The sequence below is a fragment of the Oryx dammah genome, unplaced genomic scaffold (assembly GCF_014754425.2).
Source record: "Oryx dammah isolate SB20612 unplaced genomic scaffold, SCBI_Odam_1.1 HiC_scaffold_11164, whole genome shotgun sequence".
Classification (NCBI taxonomy): Eukaryota; Metazoa; Chordata; class Mammalia; order Artiodactyla; family Bovidae; genus Oryx; species Oryx dammah.
The window spans coordinates 2912741-2930016 of record NW_024080557.1 but is presented as its reverse complement, the minus strand read 5'-3'; positions in this window follow the sequence as shown (position 1 = coordinate 2930016).

Here is a 17276-nt window from a genome sequence, read left to right as displayed (position 1 = left end):
CTGTTAATAAGTCTATAAAATTTCTTAGAAGAGATGGGGCTTTTGCCCACTGAACAGGACTAACCATTCAGTTAGGGATTCTATTCACAATATCCGACAGGTGGTGATTCAAGCACAGCTTAGAAACACAAAGTGAAGGAGCTCATTCCCTTTAGGAAGTGACTAATTTACTTTTCCACATATCTGATCATTTGTACTTCATTCCCCCGCCCCTCTCCTCATTAGCACTGTGCATATACTTAACCTTCTGGAAATTCCCTTTGAACTAAATAGTGAAGCAATATATAACTCGATGTGTGACCTTCTTACAGACACACACTCCTCTTAGACTACATAAATGTGCTCTTTCTCAAATTTTCCCTAAGCAGAAATTATAAAAGTGTTTATGTTGCAAGTGATCCTTTGAATTCAAAATAAATATATTTCAGATGTTAACAAAGAAATTACTTAAATAAATTGGTGCTAAAGGTTTATATGTTGCATATCAGGTTTGGTATTTGATCAATGTGGTAAAGTTGGAGCATTAGAATATATAAATTTTAGTAGAAAGATGCATTGCACTGAACATTTCACCTTAAGCCTATATTCTATTATTAAAAGTATTTTTTATATCATTATCTGAAAACAATCAAGAAGAAACAGTCACTACTTTAATGTGAATAATCTCTCCTAGGACTGTAAATTATTTTTAAAACTTGCCCAGTTTGGATGCTATGTTATTTTATTTTTTGCCAACTGATTAACTTCATCTCTATACAACATCTATTCTCATATTCAATAATACTTTAGCCACTTAGGAAAGAGCATTAGTTCTTTCAGGCCTCTAATGAATATTTCAGTTTCTTTGTTCATATCAAAATCTCTTATTCTTTCATTTATTATTTTAATAATGATGCCTCTATCTATCCCAGAATCAATAAAATTATATCTTTAAAGCACATTTTTTTGGAATTATTTCAAACTAGATTTTAACTCTTCAGTTAAAGTTTAAAATAAAGCAATCAATTCACATAATAGCTCTAATATAAAAGACAAAAGGAAATGTGTCTGGAAGTGTTTGAAAGATAATATTAGTTCTATTTTATTAGATTTTAATTCAGGGAGATCATGAAGCAAACTACAACATTCTTTGCTTTAAAATGACTTCAAATTATATCTACAATTACGCTTTTCTCTTGCAATATCATAGAAAGATATTGGGAATAATAATTATTTTTAAACATAGAAATTATGCTAAAATATCATTAAATAAAAACAGAAATTATATCTTTAATGCTCAGTAATTTTGAGATTAAGACATGTATAATTTTATACAGATATAAAGCTAAATTAATTTCAAAGGCTTCTTAGTTTGAAATTACTTCTATGGGCTTTCTTCAGTTTTTCAATATTTAATTTCTCAATTTATCTTTTAAATTCCATATCACTTTCACCTATCAAGACATAGAAAAATATGTTACTATATAAGATTAATTACTATCCATGCCTTTAGTAACAAAAAATCAGTTGCCTATATATTTTCCTATCTGTGTGTGAGAAATTTTCATAGGCTTCTTAAGCCAAATCATATTCGAGAGATCAGGTTTCAAGTAACTCTCAGGGACGTGAATTTGGATCCTGGAGCAAGATGTGGGATGGAGTAGATCTATAAGGATTAAAAATATATGATAAGTTACAGAACTGAGGTACTCTCCTTCCAAGGTTAGTTCCCAAGTTGTCTTCTAACATAAACAAGTGTTATTTTGCTGACATTTATTTAATGCAAGATGTACGAACATAAGCTATTTCCATTGTTTCCCATGTGTTAACAACAATCTATAAAAATATACATTTATAAACATATACAGTCCATCCTAAAGGAAATCAGTCCTGAATATTCATTGGAGGAACCGATGCTGAAGCTGAAACTCCAATACTGTGGCCACCTGATGGGAGGAACTGACTCTTTGGAAAATACTCTGATGCTGGGCAAGACAGAAGGCAGGAGGAGACAGTGACGACAAAGGATGAGATGGTTGGATGGCATCACCGACTCAATACATGACTTTGAGTAAACTCTGGGAATGATGATGGACAGGGAGGCCTGGCATGCTGCAGTCCATGGGGTCGCAAAGAGTCAGACATGACTGAGCAACTGAACTAAACTGAGCTGATTGACTATATAATAAATGTATAATATTATAACAGATATAGAAATAAAAATATCCTGAGCAACACATTTTTATAAATTACTGAATACCAAAGAGTAATGAAACATTTTTCTACATGAAACTTACCAGTGAAAGAAGGGAATTATCAAGCTGACTCTGATTTCTTCAAGGGAGCAGCCAAACCTGGAAAAAAATGGAACAATATCTGTCAGACTTTGAAAGAATAATGCACTCAGCAATTATACCCAGTTGAATGTTTGTTCAAGTAAAAGGCAAAATCAAGACATTGTCACACATCACAGCAGTCCAAAGATATAGACAATTTGAGTATTTTTATAAAGAAATCACTAACACCTAAAAGCCAGTAAAAGCAAAATATTCATTCAAACCAACAAACAGAAACAAAACAAACACCACGACAGCAATAGAAAGTTATGTCACAGAAAATTATGTTAGGCAAACAATTAATTTAATATTGGAATTTGACCAAAGAACTTGAGCAAATTAAAAAAAAAAAGGTGGACAATTTTAAAATAAAAGTTATAAATATGGGAAATTATAAATTAGGTGAGAGAGGTACGAATTCACATGAGAAAGACATTCTCATTTATAACTGGATATTGGAGTTTCTTTAAGGGAACACCTATTTAGTATAAAAATGAACCAATACAATAATGTCAAACAATTTTCCCAGTAAATTTAAAGAAATCCTTTAAAACTAATAACTTTTTCACTTAATAGATTTTTAAAATTTTATTTTATTTAGGATTGGAGGATAATTGATTTATAATATTTTAGTGATCTGCCATACAGCAATATGAATCAGCCATAGGTATACATATTAATATGCACCCCCTCAAGCCTCCCTCCCTGATTAACAGACTTTTAATTTCAATTGTTTTATTATATTTTACTTTTTCTTAATTTGTGAAAAATAATGTTATGCATTTTTTCTAAAATACCATGACTAGATAGGCAGTTTTACTCAACATTTACATTTCCAAAAAGAACAAATCAAATATGGAATTATTTAATTTAATAATATGCTTAATATCCTGTCAAGTTCAATGCACTCAGTTTTTGGATGAAGAATTGGAGCTGTAAGAGGAATCACAAGCTGAGAAAGATATGTTAGCTCTAGGCTGTGCAGTCTTGGACAAGAAGTAATGCAGGTGGAAAGCATCCTATGCCCACTCTTTCTAAGCATTAAGAATAAATGAGAAGAGAGTGGCCAAGATAGTAGAGGAAGAAGACCCTGAGCTCATCGCCACCCATGGACACACCGAAGCTTCAACTGTCTTCAGTTCAGTTCAGTTCAGTCTGACTCTACAACCCCATGGGCTGCAGCACGCCAGGCTTCCCTGCCCATCACCAACTCCCAGAATTTACTCAGACTCATGCCCATTGAGTCGATGATGCCATCCAACAATCTCATCCTCTGTCATCCCCTTCTCCTCTCGCCTTCAATCTTTCCCAGTATCAGAGACTTTTCAAATGAGTCAGCTCTTTGCATGAGGTGGCCACAATATTGGAGTTTCAGCTTCAACATCAATCCTTCCAATGATTATTCAGGACTGATTTCCTTTAGGATGAACTGGTTGGATCTCCTTGCAGTCCAAAGGACTCTTCAAGAGTCTTCTCCAACACCACAGTTCAAAAGCATCAATTCTTAGGCACTCAGCTTTCTTTATCGTCCAACTCTCACATCCATACATGACCACTGGAAAAACCATAGCCTTGACTAGATGGACCTTTGTTGGCAAAGTAATTTCTCTGCTTTATAATATGCTGTCTAGGTTGGTCATAATCTTTCTTCCAAGGAGTAAGTGTCTTTTAATTTCATGGCTGCAGTCACCATCTGCAGTGATTTTGGAGCCGCAAAAAATAAAATCTGCCACTGTTTCCACTGTTTCCCTGTCTATTTGACATGAAGTGAGGGGACCAGATACCATGATCTTAGTTTTCTGAATGTTGAGCTTTAAGCTAACTTTTTCACTCTCCTCTTTCACTTTCATCAAGAGGCTTTTAGTTCCACTTCACTTTCTGCCATAAGGGTGGTGTCATCTGCATGTCTGATGTTATTATTTCTCCTGGTGATCTTGATTCCAGCTTGTGCTTCTTCCAGCCCAACGTTTCTCATGATGTACTCTGCATATAAGTTAAATAAGCAGGGTGACAATATACAGCCTTGATGTACTCCTTTTCCTGTTTGGAACCAATCTGTTGTTCCATGTCCAGTTCTAACTGTTGCTTCCTGACCTGCATACAGGTTTCTCAAGAGGCAGGTCAGGTGGTCTGGTATTCCCATCTCTTTCAGAATTTTCCACAGTTTATTGTGATCCACACAGTCAAAGGCTTTGGCATAGTCAAGAAAGCAGAAATCAATGTTTTTCTGGGACTCTCTTGCTTTTTCGATGATCCAGCAGATGTTGGCCATTTGATCTCTGGTTCCTCTGCCTTTTCTAAAACCAGCTTGAACATCTGGTAGTTCACAGTTCACAGAATTGTGTCAGTTTTTGCCAAATATCAACATGAATCAGCCATAGGAATACATATGTCCCCTATTTCTTGAACCTCCCTCCCAACTCTCTCCCCATCCCATCCCTCCAAGTTGTTTCAGAGCCAGCCCGGGTTTGAGTTCCCTAAGTCATAGAGCATATTTCCCATTGGCTGTCTATTTTACATATGGTAAGATAAGTTAACTATAGATGAGAATGTAAGACTTGCAAAAAAATTCTTCTACAGTGAAAAATATAAAGAAGGAACTACTTGGAGACACGTAAAAGGCGTGGAGACATGGCATCATCAAGACCCATATATATCCCTGAGTGGGAAAACTACCAATGGGAGGATAATTATTCTTTGGCACAGTGGTTGACATTTAGTGAGTGGGTAAAATGTACTATTTGGTTAATGACTGATTATTCTCTAGAGCACATATTAGAAGATAGTATTTCATAAATGTAGACTGCATTCTTTCTGTAGAAATGCCATCAGAACAGAAATTCTGGAGGCTAGAAGTTGTAGATCAAGGTGTCAGCAGGGTTTGTTTCTTCTAAGAAATCTTTTTCCTTAGTTTCTGGATGGCCACTCTCCTTCTGGTCTTTACTTAGTCTTCCCTCTGTACATGTATGTGTCCTAATTTCTTCTTCTAAGGACACCATTCATATTGAATTAGACCCACTCACATGATCTCATCTTACCTTAATCATCTTTAAAAAGTTCTGAGTCACTGACAACTGGGATGTCAAAATATGAATTCTGGGTGGGGGGTGGGTGGGCACAATTCAGCTCATGAAGCCTTTTACTACTTACTGTTATTTATCAGCAAAGTGTAAAAATACTCATCAAAAGATGCCAACAAAAATAGAAATAAGTCAGACTGAATTGTGTTTTTGTTCTAGGAATCTTAGAATAGATAATTCTATTGGAACTTATTTTTTTTTTATGTAAGGGTATTGTACATGTGACTGAGAATGACTGGATCGTGGATGGCCTATATGACAGGGACTCTCAATGTTTCAAAATACAAATAATACAATTGAAACTTTGGGTCATCTTCTCAGAAGTTATTATATATCTTAAAATGAGTCAGTGTATCTTGAGTTAAGAATTCTAAATCTATTCTGTATAAGTGGCAATAAATTTTTACCAAAAAAATAGTAAAAGTACATTTTATTAAAATAGGTCAATTGATAAAATGGAGGGATTTAATTTTTCCCAATAGTTCTTAATAAATAGAATTAAGATAAAAGAAATATCTCATATTAATAATTAGAAGTGGTATACTAGCTTTTTGAAATGATTATAATTTGATTTAAAATATTATATTTTACAAATACAAAAACATTTAGATCTTGGTGATAGAATAGTTAATTGCTTATGTTAGTTATATAGGTATTTAGTTAATTTTCTCTATTTTCAAAGAAAATATGTACCAGAGACAAATGAACTTAATGACACACTTTTAAGAATTAAGGGTATTAGGTGAAAACCTTGTAACTCTTACCTTATATCTAATACATGTTTTAGAGATTGAATCTTGTGTTCTTCAGATGTAGTGAATGAATACATTTAAGACTATTTCATAGAGTGAAGCTTTTCCTCTAATAGAATTACTTGCATTATCCATAGTTTTAGAATAGGTCATATTCCTTTAGTTTATCAGAAAGATTATCCTTGTTGTTTTTCTTTCTCCCATCATTCTAAATAAAAGAGTTTATTCTATAGCAGTTTTAAAGGATTTGCTTTAAAAATAACCTCCAAAGATTTAGAGCCTATGAAGTGACCACCTCTACACTTTACTGGTCACAAGTCATTTTAAAGCAACTAAATCCAACCTGATAATAATGTTCTGTCTGTGTAATCCCCAGGGGAGGATGTAGAAGTTAGTCATACAGCCCAGCAAAAGAACTGCCTGTCAGGCAAGTGCCATAGATAAATAGTCTCAAAAGGACTTTGAGGAACAGGAAAAGTCTGTCTATATCTTATAGGGAGAAGCACAGTTTGTTTCACAGTAACTGGATATTTTAGACATTTTAGAGTTTCCTATTGAATAATTGCATGTGTAATTGCCTGAACAATTTTCTTGTGTTTTAAAAATACATGTTTTACTTCGTGATAGTCCTCCAACATTTTTAAAAACACTTCTTTAAACAAAAAATTACCTTGCCTTTCCTGCTTATGGAACCTATTACAGCAGAAGGCAGAGAAGTGGAAACATCAGTAATGAAGCAGTGATTGACAGATAAATGTAGAAAATAGCACAATTCATGAGATAACTGGGAATTGCTGGGCAATCACATGTTTGATAAGGAAGGAAGGACTCACACAATAAATATAATACATAAATCTTTTGGCGGGGTGTGCCAAAATTCCAGAGTGAGTTTAAGACATAAAGGACATTTTCAGTCATGTTGTCACTTTTCTCTTTCCTTGGTCACTCATCTGCAATCCTGGGAAAAAAAAAAAAAAAAAGAAAGAAAAATCATGTGTCTTCCACAATTCTCCCAGATAAGTTTGATAGGACATGACATTTCTTAAGTTCTTGAAGTTTTCAAGACAAATAAAGAAGTGGGATGGAAGAGATGGAGATGGTGGTGATATTTCTGATGAAAATAATTTTTTTCAAAGCATTTTTTGTATTCCAGGTCTCACTGTTATAATTATTGACATTTTTGGAGACATTAATGATTTTGCTTGACATCTCCCTATAATCTATTTTGCTAATCATCTTAATCAGAGTATGCAGAGCATAATTTAACATTTCTCTTCTAACTCAGGGCCTTCACATGACTATTAATTAGCACACTGCAGTAAGAGAATGATGCCTTAAAGGACTATTAAGAGGTGGAGGCCTTCTTGCCCTGATCTAAATGGCGCCAGATGGCTGTCTAATTAGTTACCCGACTGCATCTACATTTCACTTCAGAGCTGCTATCTCCTTTGCAGAATAGCAGTTAACAGAGCCTACTCATTATTTTTCACATTTATTTGACCTGATGTCTTATATAGTCTGAGGAAATAAAATTACAAAATTGATTATATTTTAAAACTTAATTATTTTGATTAATGTAAAGGTTTGTCTTCCGTCTCACCCAAGGAGTAAATATTTTATACAAATAACAACATTCATGTGAGTGTGTCTTCTTGCCCCCAAGCTTTTTTAGTGAACTTCAGAAATTGCCAGTTGATGTTTTTAAGGTTTAAATTTTGAATCCTGGAACATAAATGAATATTTGTTTGTGCCTATAGGTGAACATCTCATCGCAGATTTGTAATATGTAGTTCACACTTAGGGCTTCCTTAGCGGCTCAGATGGTAAATAATCTGTCTGCTAGTGCAGGAGACCCAGGTTTGACCCCTGGGTCAGGAAGATTCGTTGGAGAAGGGAATAGCTACCAACTCCAGTGTCTCTGCCTGGAGAATCCCATGGAGAGAAGAGCCTGGTGGGCTACAGTATACGGGGTTACAAAGAGTTGGACAAGACTGAGCGGCTAACAGACACAGAAACAGAAACACACACACACAGACAGAGTTCACTCTTAAATCCACCACACACAAAAAACAGCATTATGTATATTTTCAAGGTATGACTACCAAAATAGTTAAAAGCAATGAATTGCCTTCATGCTAGTGTTTCATGTTATGGCACCTCTGAGATTTCATAAAATGAGACATATGTACAGAGTATAGAGATCTCAGGGAAATATCTTCCCTAGCAGCAATAACCATATTAAAATAACCACTTCTTATGTATTTTAGTCTATAATTTTCTTAAGATGAATAAGTAGTAGTTTTAACTGCAATAAATTTACATATGTCATATATGCTCAAAAGGACTATATAGAATCCAAATGAAAGAAAACCGTGAAGACTTACCTCCCAAATCAATTCAGCTGAGTTCAAATTACTAGTTATCAAGAAGAGAATACAGTTATTTAAATATATATGAAACATATATTTAACCAAAATAAAAATATATTAAATCTATCAGAAATTTACTGCTGTATTCTCAGATTTGGAATAATAAATACTTTAAAAAATGTAATTATTTTTTACTGCACTGGGTCTTCATTGCTTTGCACTGGCTTTCTCTAGTTGCCACGCACAAGTTTTAAACTGCAGTGGCTTCTCTTGCTGCCGAGCACCGGTTCTAGGCTATGGAAGCTTCAGTAGTTGTGGCGTGTGAACTCAGTAGCTGTGGCCCACAGGCTCAGCTGTTCTGTGCAAGTGGGATTCTTCACGGACCAGGGATCAAACTCATGTCCTCTACTCTTATCCACTGCATCACCAGGGAAGTCATGATTGGTCTTTTAAGATTTTGAGCTTGAGTTGATAAAATAAAGCATTTCATAGGTTTTCTTCAATTTAAAAACAATCAAAATAATTTTGACTTACTTAATCTAACCACAGTTGAATTCATGACCTTTTTTTTATAATAGAGCGTAAAAAAAAATGTACTTTTCATCTGACTTCAGCATTTTTGTCTTTTTCTCCAAGCATAATAACTTTTCTACCAGGAAACAAATATGATCATTTAAAAATTGACATTTTGAAGTTATGATTTTGGAAAATACAGATTCTCCAATTTATTAGAGATAAGAGTTCTAACTGGAGCCTTGATATGTGAATTTTCCACCTCTTTGCATATATGCAAAATGTTTTGTTTATGTATCTCTATCAAGAAAGGGAGGACACCATTAGCGTTTCCTATTATTCTTGCTTTTCAAATGCACTATTTCATGTTTCAGTGCTTGTGATTGTCAGATTTAGGTGTCAGTTGGCTGGATTTTAATCTACAGTCATTTAATCAAATACTAATTTAGGTGCTGCTACGAAGATATTTTGCAAAACTGATTAATATCTACAGTCAGTTGACTTCAAGTCCTCCATAATCTGGGTGGATCTGATCAGACAGTTGAAAGGCTTTAAAAACGGAACCAAGATTTTCCTATTAAGAAAAGAAGACATTATAGGACTTTCCTGGTGATCCACTGGTGGAGAACACGCCTATCAATTCATGGGACACAGATTCAATCCCTGAACCAAGAAGACTTCACCTACCGCAGGACAAGTAAACCCCCATGTGGCCACTACTGAAGCCCACACACCTTAGAGTCTGTGCTTCACAACAAGAGAAGTCGCCACAGTGGGAAGCCCACGCATCACAACTGGAGAATAACCACTGCTTGCCACAGCTAGAGAAAGGCCTTGTGCAGTGATGAAGACCCAGCACAGCTACAATAAATAAAAGTAGACATTCGGCCTGTGGACTGAAACTCCCAGCCCTCACAATGGTATAAGACAATTCCTTGAAACAAATTATATCTATATACCTCCGCACAACCACAACATATATGTGCACATATATGAACATATACTCACACATATACATTTATACATACACTTGTTCACTACTTCTTTACACTTTAGTTGTATTGTTCAAGTGATAACTTCTCTAATCTGAAAATAATTTGGCTAATTTAAGCTTAAATATAAAATAAATAACATCAAAATTACAAGGCTTTTGAATACTTTGTTACACATATACATATATATGTGTTTGTGTGTGTGTATGCCTTTAGAAAACAACAATCAAAAAATAACATGCACAATCAATAATGCTCTTAGTCTGACTCTGTCCATATCACTGCTCTTTGTGCATCTTTTTGAAGAACATTTCTTGCTCCTATTCTGTTCTATTCTATTCCCATATTATACACTACCCAGTTTTCAAAAATATTCCCTTAATTTTCAATGTGCCAGCTTCTGAAACCAGAAGTATTTCTCTTGATAAAAAGAACTTTTAGTGTTACCATTTTACATAACTGATGTAAACTATATTCATCATAAAATGCTATATAACAGCAGAAAGAAAAAAAAAGCAACTAAACACAAACCCAGATATACACACATACACAAACATGCATATATCCATTTCAATTAGATTGCATACAACTATGAACAATTTTTATCTAGGTTTTCATATTTTATGAAACTTTCATGTTATTATAATTTATTGCTGTACAATAGTTAATGGTTGAATATTTTATCACATTGCCATATCTTATTTAAATCCATTTTAACATTTTTGGTTTTCTACTGAGTTGATTTTTTTATTTTTAAAATTTACTTATTTTATTTGGAGGATAATTACTTTTGATATTATTAACTCAATACTTGTTCATAAATCTTTCCATGTCAAATCTTCTTTGATTAAAATTTTCAACAAAAATCCTTTTTAAATAGAATAAATATATTTAGAGCTTAAAAATTACTTTCAAGTTATTTTGCTGAAAGACACTGTTTTTACATTTCCACCAATAATAAATACATAGGTTTAGAAATCATTTTACCTAATATATATAAGATATAAAGATTAAAACATTATTTTATATATATATATATATAATTTTTGTTGGGAAAGATTGAGGGCAAGAGGAGAAGTGGCCACCAAGGATAAGATGGTGGGATGTCATCACTGATTCAATGGACATGAGTTTGAGCAAACTCTGGGAGACAGTGAAGACAGGGAAACCTAGCCTGCTGCAGTTCATGGAGTCACAAAGAGTCAGACATGATTTAGTGACTTGAACAACAACAAGTATTTATAAATATACCTTACAGACACATATAATTTATTTATATAGTTATTATAACATAAATATGTAAGTATATTGTTATATATGAATAGTGAAAGTGAAAGTGTTAGCTCAGTCATATCCGATTCTTTGTGACTTCATGGACTATAGCCCACCAGGATCCTCTATGGAATTCTCCAGTCAAGAATACTGGAGTGGATAGCCATTCTCTTCTCTAGTGGATCTTCCCAACCCAGGGGTTGAACCCCAGTCTCCTGCACTGCAGCCAGGTTTTTATGGTCTGAGCCACCAGGGAAGCTCATAGTTTTAGAAGTCCCTTCTAAATAATAATTGTCACAATAATTAAATATGCACACACATCAGGGGATGTTGTTATTCACTTCAGTTTGACTAATTCACTAAAGAGCTTACAACATCACTTTGTATCCCTTTTTATTATAAAGATTTACTAGAGATGAAAAGGAATTTTCCTGAAAGCTAATACAAAGACCACGTTATTATAAAAGAATAGAGGGTAAGGGACAACTTTGAAGGATCTAGTGAAAAACGTATCATTAAAACAGTGAGACTGACGCGCATTTTCTCTGGCTCATAAGAGAAAAGAGAGGGGCAGGGAATTCAAGACTCTGCTTTATCAATATTCAGTCTGTCCTCTGTTGAGTGAAAACGTACTTACACAAAATTTTGATAAGAGGAATGAGAAGAAAAAAATCATTCTGTGATACTAGGGAGAGTCAAGTCTATTTTTATATTTTAAAGTGTCTTGCTCAAGTGTTGCATCTTAACAAAAGATTCAGGATCCTGAATAGCTTTAATACTTTACTTCATGACTGAAAGTTCATTTAATTTAAAGCATAAAATCAAGTATTTCATGAAATGTCTCAAGAGCTTGACAATTTCCCAACATTTGAGTTTTCTTATCATTCACTACAGAGAAAAACTAATGGCATGTGGTTGCACAAGCTCAAAAAGAAAATGCAATGGAAGCTGAAATTAGTAATTTTTCCCTACTAATACTGCAACATCTACTTTTCCAGGTTTGATGATTTGTTACTTAGCTTCTTAAAAAATAACTAAATTTTAATTTATATTTTACTAGAATATCAATATCCACATATGCTTGCTGGCTACTGTTCATAACATCATATAAATATGAGCTAAGAACTTCTAATTCAGCAGGATAAAAACAAACTATGTACATACAATTTTTAAAAACCTACAAAATCACAAAAAGTTGACCAAACACTGCTCTAAAGTCATTTGGTCTGAGAGGACTGATTTTAATGCTCATAAATGTAAAGTTTATGAAATGCATGTTTTAATTTTATGATAACTATTTTGCCTAAAGGATTTTGCTTCTTTCATTTTACTTAAGATTTATTTGTTTTTGAGGTCATGCTCCCTGTTGAACAGATTCTGGGGCAAAGATTCATGTGCAGAATATTTATTAGAAGAATATTTAATAAAATACTCATAGTAAGAGACAATGAGAAACAGGATGGCCCAGATAGAAATTGAGCAGTGGTTAATTTGGAAACCACCAACCACACAGAAATTTATGGAGCTGAAAAGAACTTTCAGAGTTGTTTCCAATTCAGGTATGAGGGCCATGCTTTCTTAACCTACTGTGGCTGTCCTGTTCCTCCTATTTAATTTTAATTGAGTGTGGGCTGCTTCTGATGAGAGATCAGTTCTTGAGACAACTTCTTCAGTTACATGAATTAAAAACAAAAATTTCTTTGCATTTGGTCTTATTATTAAAAATGAATTACAGTGCATTATTAAGCAAGTATAAAATTTTAGCTTTTGTCAAAATAGTGGGACTAACTTTGAACTGATTATGGACTTTTATTTCACTTATCCTACTTTTTCTGAATATCTACTATATATAAAGAATGGCTATTATAATGTAAAAAATATAAAGTATAAAAATGCAAAGCAGTTCTCGTGGTCTTGAGTAGATAATAGAAGAGATGATTGTTCAAATAACTGCAAAGCATTGTACTAATAATTTAAGCTGTTATAAATCAAGTTCTTGGATATGCTAAAGTGAAAGATATCAATTATAGGGTTCAGAAAAGTTTTGATAAGAGTTAGCACTTGTTTGAATTTTTAGAGACTGAATTAGAGCTTTGAGAGGCAGAGATGAATAGTAAGATCCTTCTAGGCAGAGGTAAGTGTATTAGAAAGAAATAGAAGTACTAAAGTACAAAGTACTGGAGGGAACAATGATTATCTTAATCTGAGGCATACGAACAGAAGAGCTTCCCAGGTGGGGCAGTGGTAAAGAAACCATCTGCCCTACAGGAGACACAGGAGACCCAAGTTTGATCCCTGGATCAGGGAGATCCCCTGGAGTAGGAAATGGTAAATCATTCCAGTATTCTACTTGGAAAATTCCACGAACAGAGGAGTCTGGTGGGCTACAGTCCATGGGTCACAGAGTCAGACATGACTGTGCATCTGAGCATCCAGGCATGAACAGAAGTAATGTTAGACTGTAGCAACTTAGATTGTTCCATCCCTCAGAAGTCAGACTGGACTCCACTTCGTGTCTTGGGGACATAAAGGACAGTCATGCTCTAATGACATCATCCACAAACTACTCCTATCCCTGTGCTTTCTCTCAGGCTCCACAACAAGCTAGTCAGTGGCCCTATCCATTTTAGCTCCAAAAGATATTTCAAACTTGACCACTTCTTGCCACTTTTCTAGCACTGCAAGTGTAATTCTAACCGTCATTTTCTGTCAGCTGGATGGTTGCAGTAATCTAACAGGACTCATTAATTTAGCTCTTGCTTTCCTATAATCTATTCTCCGGACAGCAGATCAAGCCATCTTTTACAAATATAATTCAGATCATGGAACTCTTCATTTTAAAGGCTTCCAGTGACTTTTTATGACACAGAGATTAAAAGCCAAAATCTAGACCTTGACATGCAAGGTCTGACAGAATTTGTTTTCTGCATATTGTTCTTGTTTTCTCTCTTAGAGTTATTTCTTTTGCTCATGAATCCTTCTGAGTTTCTAACACCTTCCAGGTTTGTTACATTTCGGGATTTTTTTTTTTTTTCTGAGCCCTAATGGTCACATGGCTGTTACCCTCACATCTCTATTTTGTCTGAAGCATTACCTCTGAAAAGAATCCTTTACTAACTGAGCATCTAAAATAGCTTGCATGTGACCATTCTCAACCAAATACATTTTTTATGACATTTTATCCTGTTTATTTATGTTTATATTTTTTCACTTTGTAAACAGAGTCTAGAAATGTAGATGGCAATTTTTATATGTAGGACATAGATTATTAGTAAATTATAACATTATTCATTATAAAATATCTGTCAATTTGGGCATTTCATAGATTTTTAAAATAAAATTGGAATAGTAATGTTGGTGAGTCTTGGTAAACTATCTTCTCAGAATATGAATACTTAAAATATTCTAAAAGCTAATTTTAATGTATTCACAAATATTAAGTAATCTTAAGAACTGTATGAAAACTAAAGTTTTCAACAGAAGTGTGTATTTTCCAGATAGTCTTTCCTGAAGGATTTAGGAATGATGTAAGATAAGCATTAGATGGCAAAAACAACAACAAAAATCTCATTGATTAAATCAAAGTTATACGAACAGTGTTAAAGGGATAAAATAGCTAGTAGGCCTAAAAGGACATTAAATATTTGTGGAGTATGTATAAATTTATATAAGGAGTATATATAATTTACATGTATTTATATAAAGAGTATACATACTGTGCTTATTGTTCAAATAAGCACAGGAGAGGAAATTCATAGAACAAATATTAGCAATGCCCATTTGGTAAATGTCTGCTGGCTCTTTGTGGGAGACTGTGCTTTGATCCCTGGGTCAGGAAGATCTCCTGGAGTAAGAAATGGCAACCGGCTCCTGGAGAATCCCTGGACAGAGGACCCCAGGCAGGCTACAGTCCCTGGGTCACAAAGAGTCAGACATGATTGAGCAACTTACACTTTCACTCTCATTCTGTCATGGTCTGATAGGAGTGTGTACTGATTTAATAGATCTGCCATCAGATGGGGTCCTAAACACCTCTACAGTATAAATAATAACTTCATTAATACTAACTGCTTTCATCCTTGAATCTGTGCTAACCAAGCTAAACTTCCATATTGGACCATTTAAAGGGAGCAAATGAACTATTTATGCAGACTTAAACATTCCAGCATCTGTGACACATATATCTCATTGTAAATTAATGTATTGGCATCATCCTTATATGCTTGTTTAATGTAAATCCACTTACGAGAGATGGATTTGCACTCTCCGTGCTGACAAAATCATTTTCTATGCCAGAGGGCAAGATCCAGGACTCTGGAAAATCTACCAAGGTAATGAAGGCCATTTGTGTAGCTTTGGGGAGATAACCTTAAGGTCTTTGCTTTGGGGACACACAGAGCATTAACCTTTGCTGAGTGTACTATAGAATTTTCTTATTTTAATTTCTAGAGTCTCTCTCCTTTAGAAAAAAATGAGAACACATTTTAATGATACAAAAATGTAATATCTTTGAAGTAAGCTCTTAAGATCTAAACACATTTCTATCACTTTGTAGTCTGTAATACCAAGTGAAGAAGAGTTTTATTGTATTTATTCATTCATTGAGCAATCATACTCTTATTTATCCTGTAATACAAAACTGACAAGATCCTTACATTCACTGAGTTTACCTTTCATTTGCATATGTGTAAGTTAAACAAATTATACAAATAAAACTGTATAAAATCCCTATATAACAGAAGTATTGGACAGATTAATGATACTTTAGGCTCTAGGAAATGTAATTTCAAAACCTTTGCATAGAAAGTGCACAGTCTATTTGAAGAACTGAATCAATCTTGGCTAAAATGCTAAAAGCGAGAGAGAATGCTCATAAAATAGGTTTTATCAATAAAGAGTTGAGACTTACAGTTCAGTTCAGCTCAGTTCAGTCACTCAGTAGTGTCCGACTCTTTGCGACCCCATGAATCGCAGCACGCCAGGCCTCCCTGTCCATCACCAACTCCCGGAGTTCACTCAGATTCACGTCCATCGAGTCAGTGATGCCATCCAGCCATCTCATCCTTGGTCGTCCCCCTCTCCTCCTGCCCCCAATCCCTCCCAGCATCAGAGTCTTTTCCAATGAGTCAGCTCTTTGCATGAGGTGGCCAAAGTACTGGAGTTTCAGCTTTAGCATCATTCCTTCCAAAGAAATCCCAGGGCTGATCCCTTCAGAATGGACTGGTTGGATCTCCTTGCAGTCCAAGGGACTCTCAAGAGTCTTCTCCAACACCACAGTTCAAAAGCATCAATTGTTTGGTGCTCAGCCTTCTTCACAGTCCAACTCTCACATCCATACATGACCACAGGAAAAACCATATCCTTGACTAGACAGACCTTAGTCGGCAAAGTAATGTCTCTGCTTTTGAATATGCTAGATAGCATAGATAGTCTCAACTAGATAGTTGAAACTTTATAAATTGAAAAACTGGGGAACATGTGAAGTTATAGGACTGAAAAATTCTTAGAGTTATCTGATTTTCTTCTTCTAACTTATATATTAATAACACATAAGGAGAAAATAATGGTGCCCAAAGATGTTCAGTGCCCTAATCTTTAGAACTTGTGAATACATTACTTTAAAAGACAAAAAAGAAGTTGGTTTTTTTTTTCAACATGAATAAATTTAAGATTTTGACATGGGAAGATTATCCTGTACTATCCAGATGGACTCAGTGTTGTCATAAGGGTAACAATGTTCTTACGATGTTGTTATCCATTGTTTTCATAGGGGTAACTCAATGTTGTTACAAAAAACAGGTGTGAAGGTCAATGTTAGAGAAGAGAGATGGAGAAACAAAGCGGAGATTGGAATGATGCTCTCTGAAAATAGGAGAGGCAATGAGCCAGGGAATGCAGGAACCTTCTAGAAACTAGAAAAGGCAAAGAAACGCGTTTTTCCCAGAGCCTTCAGAAGAACAAAGCACTGTGAACACCATGAAGA